Below are 20,860 nucleotides of genomic sequence, written 5' to 3' on the forward strand. Positions count from 1 at the left end.
CTTCTTGTTATTCTGGTGAATCCTGTGCTCAATTTCCCATGCCAAAAACTTATGTAACTAATCATGGTACACTTTTGCAACCCTAGACTAATTGTGACCATTGTACATAGAAAAGAATGCGAACTTTCCGTGATTATTCTCAGCGCCACAGTCACTATGTCCTCCATTGCTGTTATTCATCCCATTATTGACATTTTTTTATTTTATTTTATTTTATTTATTATTATTATTATTTTTTTTGTAAATTAAGAACACTAAGCTTGGCAAAATCTGACATATTCACTCACTAGCTTTTACCTTTTAATTTTCTCTCTTCTCTGATTTGAAAAATCTTTGACGCACAAAGTTGAACTCAACACTGATACAAAAAAGTTGAACTCAACTTCACAAGCCCGAGCTCAACTTTGTTAAATGAGTAATAATAGTTTTTGTTGCGATTTCAATGAATAAAATCCAACTACGACTTTTTGTAAGTAAATGATAAGAATGAAATCTCTCTCATTTTTATTTAGGAAAAAAAAGAAAAAGAAACAAAGAGAGATCTCTCTCATCTTTAAGTGTTGGACTTAGTAACTGCCATATCAGTCGATGCAAAATCCCAATACACATTTACATCATTTTTCTTCTTAAATAGGTTTAGTTGATGTTACGACCCAAAATTCGGCAATCCGGATCGCTAACTGGGTCCTTACCTTAACCCTAGGTCACACAAGGGTTCTATGGTCATTTCACATTATTATGTTAGTTCTAGAGTCCATAAGGGTATAATGGTCATTTGCTGTGGTCAAATAATGATTTAGAACCGAAAAAGGGTAAAACTGTCATTTACTAGGGTCATTCAATGATTAAAATGAAGTCTAGGGGTAAATAGGTAATTATATTGAAGTCTGGGTCAAAATGTAAATTCTAGCTCATCTAACCGATTACATGATTTCATCTAACCAGTTAGATGGCTTGGTCCAGAAAGTGTGCAAAACTGAAGACCTATCTAACTGGGTAGATGGATGCATCTAACTGATTAGATGCCATCTAACCGGTAAGATGGAAAAATCCATCTAACCTCCAATCTGCCCGCCCAGCTTACCGTTTAGATAGGAGCATCTAACCGGTCAGATGGCTATCTAAACGGCTAGATGGAAGAAACCCATCTAACCCATACACTGCCCTGCCCAACTAACCGATTAGACAACCCCATCTAACCGGTTAGACAACCCCGTCTAAACGGTTAGATGATGCCCAAAAATGAAGTGGTCGATTTGATCACTTTCCAAATCTATTCAAATGCTACCCAAAGTGCATAAACATTAACTTTAAGCTAATAAACATCATCTAACTCAACATCAATATATAAATTCATCAAAATATAACCATTCATACATGTCTAAAAGAATAGGTTTACAATTCAAGGCCTCTATGACCATAATACAACGACTTCATATGGAGTCGAAAAAAAAATAAGGTCATTATATATAGTCAATTGTTTAAAAGAATACCTTTACAAAAAGATAACAAAATGATCGTCATTTTACTTATAAGCTTGCGGGGGGTACATCATCTACAACATCCTTGCCATGTCCTCAAAATGTTAGAATATTGGTTGAGCACAATGGCTTAATAGAGATAGCCTATGGTGCACCTCTTGTAATCCCATAAATCACATCGAAAACAAATGAGAACAAAATGAGGGATTATACAATTGGGGAAAGAGATAATTATACAACATAAGCTTAAACTTCATGTTTTGCAAATGATGAAATGAGATATAATGAAATGCATTCTCCCCATTTCCGACACAACATAACCCACACCGAAAATGTTAACACAACCTGACCCTAGGCAACTCCTAGATGTCACGAAGAGAATTGGCTAGCTATCCCTGACCTAGGGCGTCTTTTTAGCATCATTTGGGGCCTAGATAGCTCAATTATACTTGTCCAAATTCCATCTCGTGCCCTTTTCAAGGTTGGCTAACCTCCGGACCACATGGAAACTCCAAGGCACCCGGTTTTAATAAAATCTTTTTTAAAAAACCTTTCAATTTCAAAATCAACTTTCCAAAATCTTTTTAAAAATCATTTCATTAAGTCCTTCCAACCCATGAACCTAACCAATGTTCATGATATGCATATCATATGTCAATAATTCATATCTCTCAAGGAAATGAACTTTCAACAAAATCTAACTTAGCATGCTTTAACTTGAACAAACCAAATCAACACATCCATATCACGATTCAAGTATAACAACAGCCAAATCAAGGAATTTCCATATTACAAGAATAAGATATATATAACACATAATCATGCTTCTGAAACACATATACACATAAGAATTCACAAAGATTAAGGACATTGCAATTTAGACTTCCCTACCTCAAATGAAGAAATCAAAGCTCAAGATAAAAACACGAAATCCCACAAAATGGTTGCAAGATTGGTGTCAAAACATTCCCCTTGCCAAGCTCTATAACTTCTCTAAATATGGCTTTGATCAATTCCTCCCCATGTATAGAGAAATTCTAGAGAGAAGCTAGAGATGTAGAGAGATAAAGAAGAAAAAATAAAAGAAAGAAGAAGAGAAGGATGGGTGGCCGAGAGAGAGCGATGTGTGGTATGTGTGTTGTCCAAAATGTGACTCTAAGATCATCCGAAGTCATGGTCAACCTTTGACCCACTAAAATACCAAACTAACCTCCCTCGTTTAAACAATCACACATGTGCCACAAAATATCTCATTCCACTAACTAAACGCATCAATGCTCAAATAATTAAATAGATGCAATAAAATCATCGGGACCCGCATGATGCATAAAACGATGTACGAAAATAAATAAAAATAAAATACCGAAAAATCTGAGAAAATTCGGGACATTACAATTGATTGAAGAGAGCATTAGATTTATGCTACGAGTTAGTGCGGAGTATCGTCTCCAGATAGGTGTGCCAAGTGTCGCCCTAGTAATGAGTGAACGTGTCTATTATTGATTCATACCACGTGCTTACTAAGGGTTCAAAGAGTGTGCAAGTGTGTGAAGAACGTGTAGAGAAGTTTATGCAGAGATGTAAATGTTGCATTATTTAAACAACCTGGGAAGTGTCGTGCCATGTGTCTTTCTCCATTCATGTGTTGCTAGGAACTTGGATCATCTAAATTTTCCCTACATTATCATAAGTTGAGTTGTTTACATACTAATACGTGGCATTTAGCATACATCAATGGCTTATATTAAGTAATGTCAGCCAATTTAATAAAGGGTTAAGAGATTATATCGTTTTTTGATACATAAGCTTTACAATGACCTTAACAGTGTTAACATGGCTCTCCTTAACAGAGTTAACATAGCTCTCACTCTTTCTTCCTTCTCATTCATTCCCATCTTGTGCAATTCCATGATTTTTGAAAGCTAATAACTATGTTTAATTCTTTCTCCCTCTCACTCAATCTGAATAGCAATTTGAAGACAAATGATTGCATAGGTCCGACTTTGAATTAGACTCAAATCCCTTTAGGTAAAAATTAACCAATATAAATTGAAATATGGAGTTTTATTTAATTTTTGAATTTTTTTTATTTTATTTATTATTTTCTCTTAAAATCTTTCCGTAAGACGAACTGCAAGATCGTGGGAATGGATCTCTTTCAGAATGTTGATTTTTCATCTATAATGTCTAGACAATTGCAAGTGTTAATATTAGGGGTTGTTTGGTTTTAAATAAATTAAAGGAAATTGAAAGAAAAGTTTGGAATAAGAAATCAATGGCTGCCAAATTGCAAAAATCATCTGTAATGGATTTTGTAGTTTTGATTAAAAGAGAGAGAATGAATCAGAACTATTATGTGTTGGGAATGAAAAAGTTTTAGATATGAAACATGTAATAATCATGAGAATTCACAAGAAGAGAGTGAACAAGAAGAAAGAATTGTAAGATTGTTGTGTGGAATATTTTGATAGAAACTTCACTGTTATTTTCAATAGATTACAAAGAGTTTCTTTGTTGTTTCCTAAACACAAACAATTGTTATTTTTTTTTTTTTATATATGTGATAATTGAAACAATTTGTACACAGATAAACATGACTTGTATGCACCTGCCTTAACTAATGAGGAAAAGAAGCAAATGAAAATTCTAATGACTTGGTCCAGAGTCGTGTTCTCCACTTTAATTCTCTCTTAGAAAATTTTCACTCTTGCAAATCTTCACATTTAAGTAGTTCGGAGAAATTGAACGGTATTTTACAAGCATGAATTAAAATTTCTTATATTGAATAGGAATAATGAATGGAAGATAGCAGATAGATTTATGATACGTGTTACTCGACAATGTGCAATTGCAAAGTCTTGTACATGAATACGTGTCTTAATTAAATAGGAATAATGAATGGAAGAGAGCTAATAGATTCATGATACGTGTTACTCTAGTGTGCAAACAATGTGCAAATAACGTGTAATTGTAAAGTCTCGTATTGAGATATAGGTCTATAGTGCCAACGATCCTCAGTGATAATGCGGCCCAATAAGTTTACTGAAAGATTGATGATACATATTACAAGAAAATTGAGAAAATATCGTCTCTATTGAGCATCTCACTAGCAGCCCTCCATTGAGGGTAAAAAATAAAATGACAAAATAAAGTATCCCGTATCTTTATTTAGCATTTACACCATATGTATCTATATACTATGTATATATTATAGTATTGGGTTGACCAAATTGCTATACCACCAATTTTGAAAAGATTCTACCATTTGAAATTTGTATAATTTTCAATGTCTTGCTTAAATTTATTATTTGGTCCAAATTTGATTAGTATATAAGAACAAAACATGATCGTCCATGATCGTACCTTGTTGAATGTGATTTAATATAGCCATAGATACATAGTTAAATGCCACGTATCAGTTTGTAGATGATTCTAACTTATAAAAACGTAGAAGACTTTTAACTGAGAGGATTTAGGTCTGTGTTGCTAGATAGTTTATTATGCTAGAGATTTCACAACTTTTAAACTCATCAAATTATTTTGTTGAATATTTTGATAGGTGCTTCACTACTATTTTATAAAGATTACAAATAGTTTCTTTTCTATTTCCTAAACTCCAACAGATTCTTTGTATCTATGTGATAATTCAAATAATTTGTGTATAGATAAGCATGACTTGTATCCACTTGCCTTAACTAATGAGAAAAAGAAGCAAAAGATAAATCTAATGACTTAGTCCAGTGTTGTGTTCTCTACTTTAACCTGTCATGTTACTCAAATAACATCTTTAAGCATGATTAACATTTTACTGCCATAGTTTTCTCGATTTGGCAGCATCTAAAGTACCATCTTGTTTGTCCTCAATGGTGAACGTCAAACATGTTGAAGTAGAATACCATTTCCACCCAACCCTCGTCCCTGCCTTTGCATGATTACATCATATCTTCAACGCCCCTAACGACTTCTAGTTCTCTTTCTTATATTTTCCGCAACTTTATTTTTTGTTTAGATGGTAGATTTGAAAGTGAATGCTGAAGTAACAACCAAATCTGGGTATATGATAATGGCGTTTTACTATACCAGGTAAAAATATGTACTCATTCGTGTTTATATATATGTGCTTCTATAGATTATTCTTGAATTTGAATATGAAATTGTATTTTTGAAATCTCCTATATGTGTGTGTATATATATATGAATCTTAGGGCTAACCACGGATCGATTCAGTTCGATTTTGAGGTAAATTTCAATCCAATCTGGTCCCCACGGATTGGTTAAATCTGAAACCGAACCGATCCATGGAGACTCTCAAACCAAACCGAACCAATCCATGAAATAACGGATTGGATCGGTTCAGTTCCCACGAATTGGGCTTTTTCCAATAAGCCCAATATGATGAAATTTCAACTAAGCCCAGTAAAAAAAAATCAAAACAAGGTCAGTGCTGATCTTTGATCAATGCTAAGAACTTGTATAATATATAATTTCTGTAATTGCAGTAATCAGGATTACTAAACTAAGAAGAATAAAAAAAATTGTATTTAAAGAAAAAAAATAAACTAGAAGAAATCATAACTAGATAACTAATACTTCATTAATCTAATAACAATGATAAAAAAAAAATAATAAAAAATAAACTGAAACACCTTACAGTTCATAGTTACAGATTATGAAGAAAATGATTTTTATCGTAAAGCAAAAGGCATAAAAACACATAAACAAAGGACTAGAAAATGAATTAAAAAGAAAAATGAAAAAGGAAACCCAAAATTGATAAAAACTAAAACAAAACTGAAATCAGAGGGAAAATCTTGATATAAATAATGTTTGGAGAACAGATGACGAACAGATCGAAAAAAGCCAAAATTGAAAAAAACTAAAATAAAACTGAAATCAAAGGCAAAATCATAATTTTCGTCTTTCAATCATACATGAATAAAGAAATAAAAAAAGATATGTTGAGAGAAGAGGAGAAGAAGAAGAATTCATGGAAAAAACTTATGAACACACCCAAAATGAGGTAGATCCTGATTAAGAGGTTGTTGTTTCTTTCAATCTAGGGTGAATGATGGACTGAAGATAAGTGATGGAGATTCGAGATGCTAGGGTTCCTTGTAGAGTCAGAGACTAGGATAAAAGATCGTTTCTCATAGAGGCGTCTCACACTTCACATGTTAGAAACATAGAAAATAGAATTGTAAACTGTAAAGGAGAAACGATGCCCTAGGTTAATGCTTGGAAAATATCTATAAAAATAAAAAATAAAAAATACAAATAATTATTATACAAATATATATATAGTTATATACAGGAAGATTCTCATGTGATCCAAAACAACGGACTTTTCAACGGATCAAAACTAAATTAGTCAATTACACTTTATTACTTTATCAGACTTAACTATAGTTAATAATGTTAACTTTAATAGTCAATTTACCATAGTTAGCCAATACCTTTATTCAGTCTCTCTCCTTTTCAATCTCTTCCATCCTCCTTGCAATCTCAACCACTACCGCCATATTTACACCATCACAGTCACCATTTTCACCACTACAGCCACAACACAACTACCATATTCATTCTTCAAAATCGGACTCCAAGGCTACCAGATCCAAGTCACTCTCTCTTTGAGTGAGAAACTACAGACGAGGTAAAGTAAAAAAAAAAAAAATGTTATTTTGATAGTTGGGTTATTTATATAGGCACGGGCTCTACATTCCTAGGTAGATTTGAATTCTAAGACATTTTTTTATTTGCCTTGATTATATAAAAATATAAAATAATAGGAAAATATTTGACGTTGAATAAATTTTGTATGAAAATAGGAGTACTACTTGATTTTGTGTAATTTAATAAATATAGTAAAATACTTAAATCTATATGTTATCCATATTTGATGTGATTAATAATATAATTTTATTAACTATGGTTAAGTCTGATAAAGTAATAAAGTGTAATTGACTAATTGAGTTTAGGTCCGTTGAAAAGTTGTTGTTTTGGACCGTATGAGAGCCTTCCTGAAGTTATATATATTATATAAAATATAAATACATATAGAAGGTAACGGATTGGATTGGTTCAGTTTTTTCCGAGTCCAATCAGTTACCGCTTATTACAAGTTAATATTTTTTTAATCCATTACCGAACCATGAAATAAGAAAACCAAACTAAACCACACGAATTGGATTAGTTTCGGATCGAATTGACTAATTGGCAGAGTACTAGCTCAAACGTTTTCGATCATGGCCGAGCCGAGTTTGGACGCCTATGTAGAAGCTCGAGTCGAGCTCGAGCACCAGCATTATATCATCGAGATAAGCCCGAAACCAACTTCTACTTGGTTCGACTCGATTACAGCCCTAAAGATGTTTTACAAGTTTGAATTAATTTTTTTTAATTAAATAGGAATAATGGATGGAAGAGGGTTGATAGATTTATGACAAGTTTTATTCGAGCGTGCAAATAATGTGTAACTGCAAAGTCTTGTGCACAGGGGTGGAATTATTCATGGGCTAACTTGAGTTATAACCCAGGTCTAATTAAAAAAAAAAAAATAGTAATACTGTTCCTATAAGCCCATGTACTATTCTTCCTCTTCTTATCATCCATTCAGCCCAGCCCAATCCTTAAAACATAACAAGGTCAGCCAAGCAAACCCTAACCATGTTAAATCCGAATTATGTGATGATTATGATCCATTCTCGCCATATATCTCAGTAGCCATATGGTCTTCCTCTAACCCTAACCCAAAAACCCTCTGCAAGCCCTGATATATCTTTTAAATGTTGATCGTCAATATAGATTGTTCCTTATTCATGATCTAAACCCTAAGATCATTCAACCCAAGATCATTCAATTTTTATGAAGAAAAGCTCGTTTTGAGTTGTAAGTATTGATCATTTGCTTTGAATCGTTACTTAAAATCGTTTATTTCAAGCTTAGAAAGGTAATTTTTGTTTTCAGTTGTGAGTATTGTGCTATTATCGTTTGGTTTTAGGATTTCAAGTGTAGATTGTTCAACATTTTTAGCTATTCTAAATTTTTTTTCATCAATTTTGTTGCCATCGTGTTCTAATTATGACATATTTCTTGAGGGTTTTCGTTAGTTGTTGCAAACTTTTGAGGTTTTTTTTTTAAAAAAACTATTGTAAAGTTTAGTTGTTTTTTACTGGTATTTTTCATCAAATTTGAGTCATTAACTGAAATTAGTTGCAATTAGGGGATTTTCATATGCTACCTCCATTGGTCTACCATTATTTAAATGTTCATCGATATTATTGCTGTTATCATTATCATTTTTTCTACTTGAATTTTTTTTTTTCCCCAGTAAATTCTCTACTTGAAATTTTGCTCATGTATTTTTCATTATTGTAGTTTCACAAATTAATAGATTTGTGATGAGTTGGCAAGTCAATTCCACCCCATGAGTCAAAAAAAAAAATTGAAATCTTACTATTTACTTTGTCATACAAATGTTCACACCTAATGATAATGTTCAAATTTTTTTATCTTTAGCCCCCCACTTTGAAATCGTGGCTCCGCTTCTGCTCGTACATAGATAAGTTTCTTAATTACATAGTAATAATGGATCGAAGAAAGCTAATAGATTAATCAGATGTGTAATTCGAGCGCGCAAATAATGTGCGAACAACGTACAATTGCAAAGTCTTGTACTGGGATAGGTCCCTAGGGCCAACGGTCATCAGTGATAATGTGGCCAAGTAAGTTTATTGAAAGATTGATATTACATATTACTTAAAAACTGAAAAAAGATCCTCTTTATTGAGCATCTCATTGGCATCCCTCCATTGAGGATGAAAGTAAAAAGGTAAAATAAAGTATCCGGTATCTTCATTTTACATCTTCACTATATATATTATGTAGCGGAAGTTAGGTTTGTTCACAAACCAAGAGATAAATTCAGAGAAAATATGATATTGTATTGAGAATTGGATATGTATTTCTACTCTTTGCATTACATGTATTTATAATGAATGAAAACCTAAAGTAAAAGGAAACTAATTGCAACAGAACATTTATCTGGTGAAATCTCCATTACATGTAAATAGATTTCGAACCTTTCTATCTTCAACCCTTTTACACAATACAAGGAATCAAGATTCTACACCTTTGTATCACAAGATAGGAAGAAGAAATAATCATAAGTTGTTAATCAGTGGTGGCTTCCGGCAGTGAGTAGATGCCAGATAGTGTTGCAGTGGCCACAATCCTCTGATCTTCACTCATTACATAATTTACTGTAAATAGAAAGAAAATGATTTGAGATGAAATTAGGGTTATGTTTAAAAGTACATGGACTTGGGTCATTGAGAAATATATTGGGTTTGGGTGATTGAGAAAGATAGCTTTTAATTTTAATTTTTAATTTTCTTGGGCTTGAATTTATATGTGCCTCTTTTTGTTTGAGTTAGTATACTATTACATGGACTATTATCGAACTTAAAATGAGCCCTTAATCGAGCTTAGTCATGAACATGCTCATAAACAAACGAGGCGAACAAAAAGGTGTTTGAGATTGGTTCGTTTGTTAATCAATGAACATGAACCAAGCTTCTATCAAGCCGAGTTCAAACTATTTGTCGAAAACTTGGTTCATTTACAACCCTAATAAAAACTACTGAATATAAAAAATAAAAGCAATCTGGGTTCGTTTAGAGAATGAACAAAAATCTTAAAATATTCACCAAACCTTTTATATAACAGAAAAACCCTGTTTTGAGGCCCTAAACAATGTTATTTGGTCAAAAAATGGCGTAAGAGTCTTGCTCGATAGGTTATTTAGAGTCTTGCTCGATGGGTTGTTTCGAGTTAAACAATTATCCTTTTTGGTAAAAATCGGACAGTTCGGGATTGAACCAGAAAATTTGTCAGCATGCCCATTTGGCCTTCTGGCAGTTCAAATGGACCATATAGGCTTCGACAATCAGTTCTGCATTAATGTGTGTGTATGTGTGTATGTGTGTGTGTGTATATATATATATATATATATTATAGCAATGGGTTTAGCAAATTGCTTTCCCACCAGTTTTGAAAAGATTACACCATTTCAAATTTGTAAAATTTTTAATGTCCTGTTTAAATTCACTATTTAGTCTAAATTTGGTAAATATATAAGAACACAACATGATTGTGCCTTATCGAATGTGGTTTATTTTAGCAATAAATGGATGTTAAATGACATATGTTAGTTTGTAGATTATTCTAATTTATGAAAACGTAAAATACTTTTAACTTAGAGGATTTAGGTTCATGTTGTGAGATAGTTTTCAATGTTGGAGCTTTCAGAATTTTTAAATTTGTCAATTCCTTGTGTGAAATATTTGGATAGATGTTTCGCTGCTATTTTTGAAAGATTACAAAGAGTTTCTTTGTTGTTTCCTAAACTCCGACATATTATTTGTATTTATGTGATAATTCATGCAATTTGTGTATAGATAAACATGACTTGTATGCATTTGCCTTAACTAACGAGGAAAATAACCAAAAGATAAATCCAATGGCTTGGTCCAGTGTCGTGTTCTCTACTTTAACCTGCATTGCTACTCAAATAACATCTTTAAGTTTGTAAAACGCTAGGTCTTTGCATTTCCATCTCCTATGAGTAGCTTTATGTTACTCACCCACGTAATGGGGACATTTTTCAGGTACAGGATTCAAGATTTGGGGCTTTACATACACCCTCTCTCAATCGAAATGTCATAAATGCCTCTGAACTTGTAATTCAAATTTATATATATAAAAAAACATCAACCCTATGAAATGACCAAACTAGCCATCCCTTAAAAATTTACAATACACTTAACCTCAACACAAAAACACGTAATCCATGCACATCAACATCCTCACTACTTTAGGTTAGCCTCTACCCGTAATCCTAATGGTTTTCGAACCATCGCCCTGATACCAAATCTGTAACTTGAAGATCTGAACTTGATTGTAGAAGAATTAAATCCTGCTGATCATTCGAAACTTGAAGAATTGCGTAATGGTGCGTATGAGAGTGCTAAAATCTACAAAGCCAAAACCAAATCATACCATGAGCATCATATATTGCGTAAGACTTTCGAACTGGCGCGAGAAATTCAGTACTTGATGAGGCTAGAATCTCGGTTACTCAATGAAAATGGTATGTTATCCACCTTTATTAAAATGAAAGCTTTCAATGCACTATTAGCTTTAACATAACATTCCACCTAAGTTCAAAGATCTCGGTGCTCCGACCATCTCATGTGTAATTAGAAACCATGAAGTTCGTAGAGCTCTTCTTGACTTAGGAATGAGTGTTAATTTAATTCCTTACAAATTGGACTTAATTAAAATGGGGGCCTGTGGTCTTGCGTAAGCATTGTGAACATTTTACTTTGAGAATTTTCTCGATTTGGCAGTATTTAAAGTACCACCTTATTTGTCCTTAATGGTGAACTTCAAACACGTTTAAGTAGAATATATATATATATATATATATATATATATATATATATATATATATATATATATATTGCTAGAATTTGACAGCATTCACTTACCACTAGTATCAACCATTTACTTTTTTCTCTGAAAGTAGTCTGGAAAAATTGAACGATATTTTACAAGCATGAATTCAAATTTCTTAATTAAATAGGAATAATAGATGTAAGATGACTGATAGATTTATGACATATTTTACTCGAGCGTGCAGATAATGTGCAACAACAAAATCTCGTACATGGATAAGTTTCTTAATTACATAGTAATAACGGATGGAAGAGAGCTAATAGATGCATGACACGTGTAATTCGAGAGTGCAAACAATGTACGAAAAACGTGTAAGTGCAAAGTTTTGTATCGAGACAAACAATAGAAATTCAAATATGCAAACTGATGGAAGATAAGAGAATAAATGGGTTTAAGTGAAATAAGATAATAGCAAAGGAATGCAAATCATTGAAGGTTTCGGCCGAAAACAACTGTGGAACCTTGGATTTAGTGTTCCACCATAATAGTCGCCAAGAATCGCCAGAGAGGAGAGAGCAAACGCGAACCCTAGAAAATGCAACATTTTCCTTTTATATGTCCTTCAGTTGTTGCCTTCACTGCATTTTCCTTATTTGTTTGCTCTGCTACAGGAATTTTTAGCTCAAACAGTATCGAAATAACGAAAAACACCAAAATGGTGTTTCATATTTTGGGCCTTTTTTTGAAATTATTTTGCAACTATTTAAAACACAACAATCTCAGCCAAACATGTTTTGGGCTTGAAATGGGCTACTGTAGCAGGCCTGCAACAAAACAAAACACATGCCAAACAGCCTCTTAGTGTTTTGGCTGATGGAAGATAATTGGGTTTCTATATAGATATAACCTAGGTAGTACTCCTAGTAGATATAGGCATAATGTTTTGACAGATAATTCAATAATCTTTATGCACAGATGTCGGGGTAACCTTTCAAATTTCAATAAAACTGATATATCTCCTGCCATATATGAAACATTATGTTTTTATCTTATATATATAACTTTGTCTATAATATAATTAAAAACAACTTGAATTACCGACAATAAAGTAGTGCAACTTATGAAATAAAAAATAATTATATATTCTATCTTAATATGTGTCACATAATATTATAATGTACAATATAATTTTTTTTTTCTTTTTCTTTCACAAATGTACGTAATGTAATATTAAATTGTGTAGATTTATATATTATATTAATGTTTAACATAACACTATATTGTTATTAAAAATGCCTAGGTAACAAATAAAAATTAAAAAAGTTGTCTAATTTTGTAGGAGTACTTATATAAATAGCATATGTATAAAATAATAATAAAATTAACTTTCAATAATAAAATTAAGGGATAATTTCACTTGAGGCCAAATATTACATTGAAACACTTTTCAAAAATTATTATCACTTACATTACAAACGTTTAGTATGTTTCTCACTTACACCCTATATGTTAATTTTTAGTGGTGTCAAAGCACTTTTTGCATGTAAAATGACATTACAACCCAAGGGTTCATATGACTTGAATACCCTTTGACTTAGAGTTATGATAGAGAGTCCGACAGTGCACACATCCTACTATATTTATGTGAGTATATGATGATGTCATGATGATTTTATCATGTTTAATGACATCATAATGATGTCATCACTCACGTAAATTAGTCAGATACATCTCAATTTCGAACTACTTATCATTATTTTTTTTTAAAAAAAGATGCATATCAGTCCCTATTCTTTTTTTATTTATTTATTTTTTATTTTTAAAAAGGTACAAATATCCAGCCCACAACTTTTTAGCAAAAAGTAAATTAAAAAACTCAATCTCGACCTTTTTATTTTTGGGTAAATTGCAGTGACACCCCCTAAGTTTGGTAAGCTGAACAAACACACCCAAACATGATAAAAGGACATATTTACCCTTTAACCACCTAAAATGACTAAAGTAACCTCAGTCAATATACACACATCACATATGTATATTTCTCTCTCTCACTAGTTCATCTTTTCGTACCATTCCTACCGAAGACAACTCGTCGACCACTGCCCTCTATACAATCCGTTCAATTTCTCTCATATGTTTTTCCCCAAATCTAAGACTCACACAACCAGGTTCGACCCAAGAAGATTACCCATTTACACTAAGTCGTATTCTTCGTCCAGTAACAACAATTCCTGCAAGACTTAGTCTGACGACCACCAACACCGGCAAACCCATCGATCTGGACACCGCCACCTCCAATCCATAACCCAAAACCTATCATTGACTTCGGCAAACCCATTCTGTACATCACAAAACCCTACCATCATCTGATCCACCTCCTGCTCCACCACCACCACCACATCCAACCCACCACCCAAAACCAATCGACTTTGGCGAACCCATTTGGTACATCACAAAACCCATCGACAAAAATGAAGGCACACTAGAGAGAGAAAAGGGTTTGCCCTTTGAAGTTGTGAAATGGAGGGAAAAAAAAAAAAGGACAAAAATGAAGGGGTGATGGCGGAGGCAGCACTGTGTACAAATATTCGGGTGAACTATAGTAAAAAAATAGCATTTTCCAAAATGTATACATGTATATTACTGAAGGTAGTTTGGTCATTTTAGGTGAGATGAAAATAGCATCATTGGGCATATTATACATTTTATGTCATTTAAGGTTGTGTTTGGCTCCTTATGTATAAAATGAGTTATCATTGTTCAAGTTTTCAAACTTAGGGGAGCAAGTGGATCACACTTTTCCCAAATTGGATTTACCTGTCTTTAAGGCAAACCTAAAGGGATGTGAGTGCAAATTACTCTTTATTTTTTATGAATCAATATATTTGAATTTGGATCTAATAACTTGAGAAAAGTGGGTTTAATTATATATAAAGTCAAATTGGCAATAATTTTTCTTTGATACATACTTGTAAAAGTGAACGTGTGTTGTACAAAAATAAAGTCTAATTCGCAATAAAATTATAAACTAACATTTTGAATTTTAAAATTTAATTTATTAATGAACAATAAATTAATTTAATTTAATTTATTAAATATTTTCATGTTAATCAAAATTTAATATAATCAAGCAACAATAAACAATTTATCTAAGCATGATTTTATGCTAATTGTTATACAAATAGTCATCACACTTTATAGTGATTTATTTATTTATTTATTTTATTTTATGGTGTCTAATTGCTCTTATAATAACAAAATAATAGTGTACTATATTATAAATTATTTAAAATTCAATTATTTTATAGTAGCATAGTATTAACATGCAAAGGAAATACACGAACATTTTTTGGTGGTTGGCTATAATAGTGTGTTCAAGTAAGAAAAATTTAAATATTTATTTGTATGAAAGTATCTTAAAGATTAATAGGTGCACAAAACCCATTATTTTATACACTTAAACGAACACATTACATATTTTAGAAAGTAAGTGTAATTTGGCTAACAAGAAAGTGGTCATTGTAATTTACCCTTTTGTGTGATGGATAAGCTTTGCTTTACGCATTCTATCCCCTTCCCTTCTCTCTATCTCTTGGTGTGGCTAGGGTTTGTGTTTGCTTAAAGAAGAGATGAGTGTTATTACATAGGATGACATCAGCCTTTGGATCAAAATAGATGGCTGAGAATTGATTGAGAATTGAGTGTTTTAATAAAAAGTATATTTATAATATATAAATTGGGTTGGGGTTGGGGTTGGGGTTGGGGTTTAAAGTTTTAACCAAACCCAACTCGAAGACAAAATCGGGATGGTGAAAGACAACCCGAATCCAACCCAAAATATCAAATTGACCGGCCCAGTCCTAAACATTTCGGGTTGGTCTGGGCTGAACCTGCCCAACTTGCAGCCCTAATTTGTAGATCGAAGGAATGTACAAACTTATTCATATTTGATTGCTTTAGTTAGATTTACTGTAAGTCGAGACCTAGTGGTAGGATAAAATAGGTAAGTATGCCTCCATGGATTATCTGATATTGCAGAGGAATGTCAAGCAACTGGTAATAGAAAAGAATCGAATTCATATTCAAATTGAGAACGAGATTATAAGATGAACAAACTTTTAAAGGATTCGAGAAATTTCAGAGATGAAAATCAAACATTGTTGTCAGCCAAAACTCAACTCAACGGCGAAACGGAAATGAAGCAATAAAACCATGCACGAGACTGCCAAAACAAACCCACAGAGTCATTCACATTCCTTTCTTTCTCAGGAAAAGCCCAGAAAATGAAATGATGCACCATATAACACAGAGTTTCAATCCCCCATTTATAGCATATAAATCATCCTGGATCAACCCAAGCCAAGTGGGAACAAACTAAGATCCAAAAATATAAGCGCATATGCATTCGATATAAAAGTCTTCAGAAACACATAGTATTAAGCATCAGTGCTCACAATACATCATTCAGAAATTTAATATTGGCGTCAAAAGTCTCAAGTTTGCTCAACTGTTCATTATACCTTGATGAATAGCACCTCGTTCTGCCTTTCACCGATAACATGTTAGAAACCGAACAGACACAAAGCTCAAGAAATTGCGAAGGTGCATGGCATCCAGTGGGGGCGAAGGTGCATGGCATCCAGTGGGGGCTCCCGTTCGGTTGGCATCTATACCTAATAAAACAAAAATTTACAATCAAAAGTTCAAGCAAAAAGATAAAATGTCCAAACAAATTTATCAGAAATTCAAGACACGGTCATTTAGAGATAAAAAAATGAGCTAAAGCAAAACTAACATATATTGGGGGTAAAGTGATTTTTTTGTTTTTGGACTTTACCCCTTAGAAAATCAATGACACAAACACATAATGAGTTTACAACATCTGGGCTTCTATTGTTAAATGACACCACCTTCAAATATTCAACAACCTCTACATCTCCCTCCAAATGTATTCATATTAGTATGAAACAGATGTATACTTTGTACAAACCCCTAATGTTGAAACCCATATCAAATATGCTTTCTTCCACCAGGATATATAAACACGTGTAGTTCAAATATACATCTTGCTTGACATTGGATGCTTAAAACACAATTGATTTATTTTTTTTCATTGAAGTTTGTACTTTATCTTAAACATCTCACTCCTTATATAGCTTTAATAGATGATGCATATTTTGTTACCTCTCCCTCATATAAGGGGAGTAATAATTATTATTGTTCGTAAATAAACACGAAGTTTGAGAAATGTTGGTAAAAGGATACAAACCAGCGGGGATGGTGGAGATCACGTGTCAGTGGGGTGATCTACACCCTCTCCCTTACATTGGGCAATACAGTGCACAAGAGAGAATCCTAATTTATATGAACATAAACTACTAAATTGAGGAAACCATTGAATCTTGCCTAAATAGAGGGAGAGAAAAATAAAGAAAAAAGAATGAAATTCCAACATTCATGAATTAGGGAACCTACAAGTTCACATTCAAATTGAGGATGATTTTAAATGAATCAACTCACAAAGGATTTGAGAAATTTCAAAAGGGATGAAAATCAGTGATAACATGAGAAAATTTAGGTAAGCAACAAAATCCCGACCAAATTACCAAAAATCAACGGCCAAATGGAAAGGTCTGATTGGATCTTTGTCAAAGTCTGACAAGAAACTGATGAAATAAAACCATGTAAAATAGTAGAGCCATTGGAAACCCACAAAGGGTCATTTACTTCAGTTTCTCACGAAACCCACAAAATGAAAGGAAGCAACCTGAGTTAAGTCATCATAACAAATATTTAAAAATCAATTTTAATGTCGCAAATCACCTAACAGATGCAAGCCAACTTATAACCCAGCGTTTCTATCCTCATTTATAGCATAAATAATCCAAGCAAAGTGGAACAAACTAAAAGCTAAAAAAAATACAAGCACATATGCCTTCAACAATGGTATCAAAAAGTCTTTAGAAACACAAATTAAGCACCGCCCACAAGACATCATTCAGAATTTAATATTGGCCTCAAAAGTCTGACGTTTATACCTTAATGAATTAGCTAAGAATGCACCCCCTTTCACCAATAACATGTCAGAATTGAATGAATACAATGCTCAAGAAATTGTGAAAGTGCATGGCATGGCTTCGAGTGGGGGCCTCCTATTCAATTGGCATCTAACTAATAAAAACATTAATTTACAATCACAATTTCAAGCATGAAGATAAAAAAAATTCAACAAACTTAAATTATTAAAATTTCAAGAAACTCAAAAACATTTAGTTTGTAAAAAAGGAACCATGATCTGGACCAAGTCAAGTACACTACAAATTTATGAATTTATCACCAAGAATAGATAATCATAGACTTGTTATCGACGATTCACCAATCCAGAAAAAGGAAATTTGAACTCCCTCATCGAAACTCTCAGCAAAATACATATGAGAGGCACACAGAGAAAACAAACCTTCACGTGTACTGTACAAAAGCAATTCTAACACACATTTACTTATAAAAAAAATTCTAACACATATTTACCCATAAAGCGTATCCTAACTCTGTTTCACACCCTCACTTAACTCAATTACCATCGATGAAAATTAGAGGCATAAAAACAGATCAAAATTAAGGAGAGTACTAGAATGCAAGCATGCCATGATCATTTAAGGTGCCAACTTTCAAAACCATAGGAACTACACAAGTAAAATGGAAATATTTTAACTACGCAACTTGACTAATGACTTCACAAAAAAGAGTATATTGGATGTAATAACAGTAAAATATTCCCTAATCTTCTTTCTGTAACTCCTTCGTAACATTCCTAACCTACCCTATGAGTCCTGTATCAATCCTAAGAGAGAAATTTTAATATTAGATGCTAAAGGAATTCAATGTAATTAGGTAGGTGAAGTATACAGTACATTCTGTAAGGGAGACTAGAATGCATTCCATAGCAAGATGGAATCCAAATTATTATTATTATTATTTTTAAGACTTAATTTTGATGCTGCTTTTAGTTCTCACTCTGGATAGGCAGCTGGTGGGACTGTACTGAGAGTTGAATCCGGTAGAGTACATAAAGTTGTGGTCTTCTTCTAGTTCCCCCTTCAACAGTTTCTTCTGTCGTGGTTGAGGCTATGGTTGCTAGGAATAAAATGAGCTGCAATTTGTGGTGTGTATATATATATATATATAAGGGCAACTTGGGGTATGATGAGTAGTGGTAGAGGGGGACTGCAATCTGGTGATGAATCCACAAAGGGATTGTTCTTCAATTGCAGAAGGAAGTCAGTGACTAACTACAATATCATGATTATTCGAGATTTGGATGGGTTAAGGGAGAAGGCAATGGAGTAGCTCAGGTGAAGCTAAATATGCATTTCAGAAAAAAGAGAACGATTGATTTCATGAAGGCTATTCCTACTTTCATAGAGGAATTGGCTAAACCTGATTGTAGTCTCTCTGTATTAAGTTTCATCAATACAGTCTTCAGCCTCCATTAATCTCATAATAAGAAAGAACACCATAAACTAATCAATAAAACCAAGTTAAAAGAGAAAGAAATCAAGCCTATTGTGCTTGCTGCTTCTCCTCGTCAATTCCACCTTCACCACCGAAGCCGAACGAGGCTTCGAAAACATAAATCAGCTTCCCATATAAACTCTAAACCCTCACCTTCTAAATTTTTGATTGTTTTCATTTCTAAATCATACCAAAGAAACCTATCACCGTCCTGCACCAGTAGTACTTCCCCACCGGTCTTCGAAAAATCCACGGAGCTAAGGGTACTGGGTTGTGCAATAGAACACAATTTAGTCCAAGATTCTTTTGCTCCATACTCCTCCATCGCCCATATATCAACACATAAATGAACATTGAACACGCGAGAGTCGCAAACTAGACAAAGCCATCCTCCTACAACTTCCAGACACATCTCAAAATTCTCATCAGAATAATCAGGCTGTGGCACCAACCGATATTCCTCAGCCCCAAGATCGAAAGCAGCAATCAACTTGGACCCATCCGGATCCTGTCTTCGACACACAACCCAGTGCAAAGCCCCATGAGCAAGCACGGCATTGTCCCCATTCCAGCAGATGTGATCAGGGAAATCTTGAACCCGTCGCCACAGATTCGACTTCAGATTTTAAACCTTGACTTCCGACTCAAACGAATCTTCACCGTTGCAAAAAAAACTCTGTTACTCTCACCACCTTGTAGTCATCATTCACAGAATCGTGTCCAAATCCGTACACACTGTTCTTGTAAACGCCACGTTCGCGCGGGAAGTGAATCGGTGAGACTGGTAATTGGTGGTGTTTTCTGGTGGAAGGATTCTACAGGGCAATGTCTTTGTGCGAGTCGAACAAACAGAGCAACCCGTCACAAGAACCGATCAATTCAGTATCTTCTTCAAGCATCAGCGCACCATCATCACCGTCGAGAGAGTTCAAGTTTATGGAGTCGAGCTCATTTTGCATGTAAATGATGCTGCAATTGGTGTTGGTTTCTATGGATCGATTTAGATGCAATCTGATGAAATGTGCGCTGTCGATCAGAGCACACCATGATTTTGACACGCATCTGAACCGTACAAGTGGGTTCACCGGTAACCTTGATAGTATGTCGGCGATTAGCTCCACAGGAAGATCCGACATTTTCGGCCTTCTCTTTAGGGTTTATATGTTTCTACTTTGAAAATTATTATTTTTTTTTTCGGCAAGTTACTTTGAAAATTATTTTCGTAACACCTAATTCTTATATAAACTTTCTTATTAAAAAAATAATAAATTATTTTCCTTTTTCCTGCGCTTTATTGTAGAAATAAATAAACATTTTTGTTACGATTAATGAAAATAGTTGGAGTAAGGTATGTGTGGTCATTACTAAGATATGTGAAGTAGTATTTTCTTTTCCTTCAAAACCAAAATGTA

The sequence above is a fragment of the Cornus florida genome, unplaced genomic scaffold (assembly GCF_030987335.1).
Source record: "Cornus florida cultivar Cherokee Brave unplaced genomic scaffold, ASM3098733v1 CherokeeBrave_3.0.0_Hap2_Chr07, whole genome shotgun sequence".
Lineage (NCBI taxonomy): Eukaryota > Viridiplantae > Streptophyta > Magnoliopsida > Cornales > Cornaceae > Cornus > Cornus florida.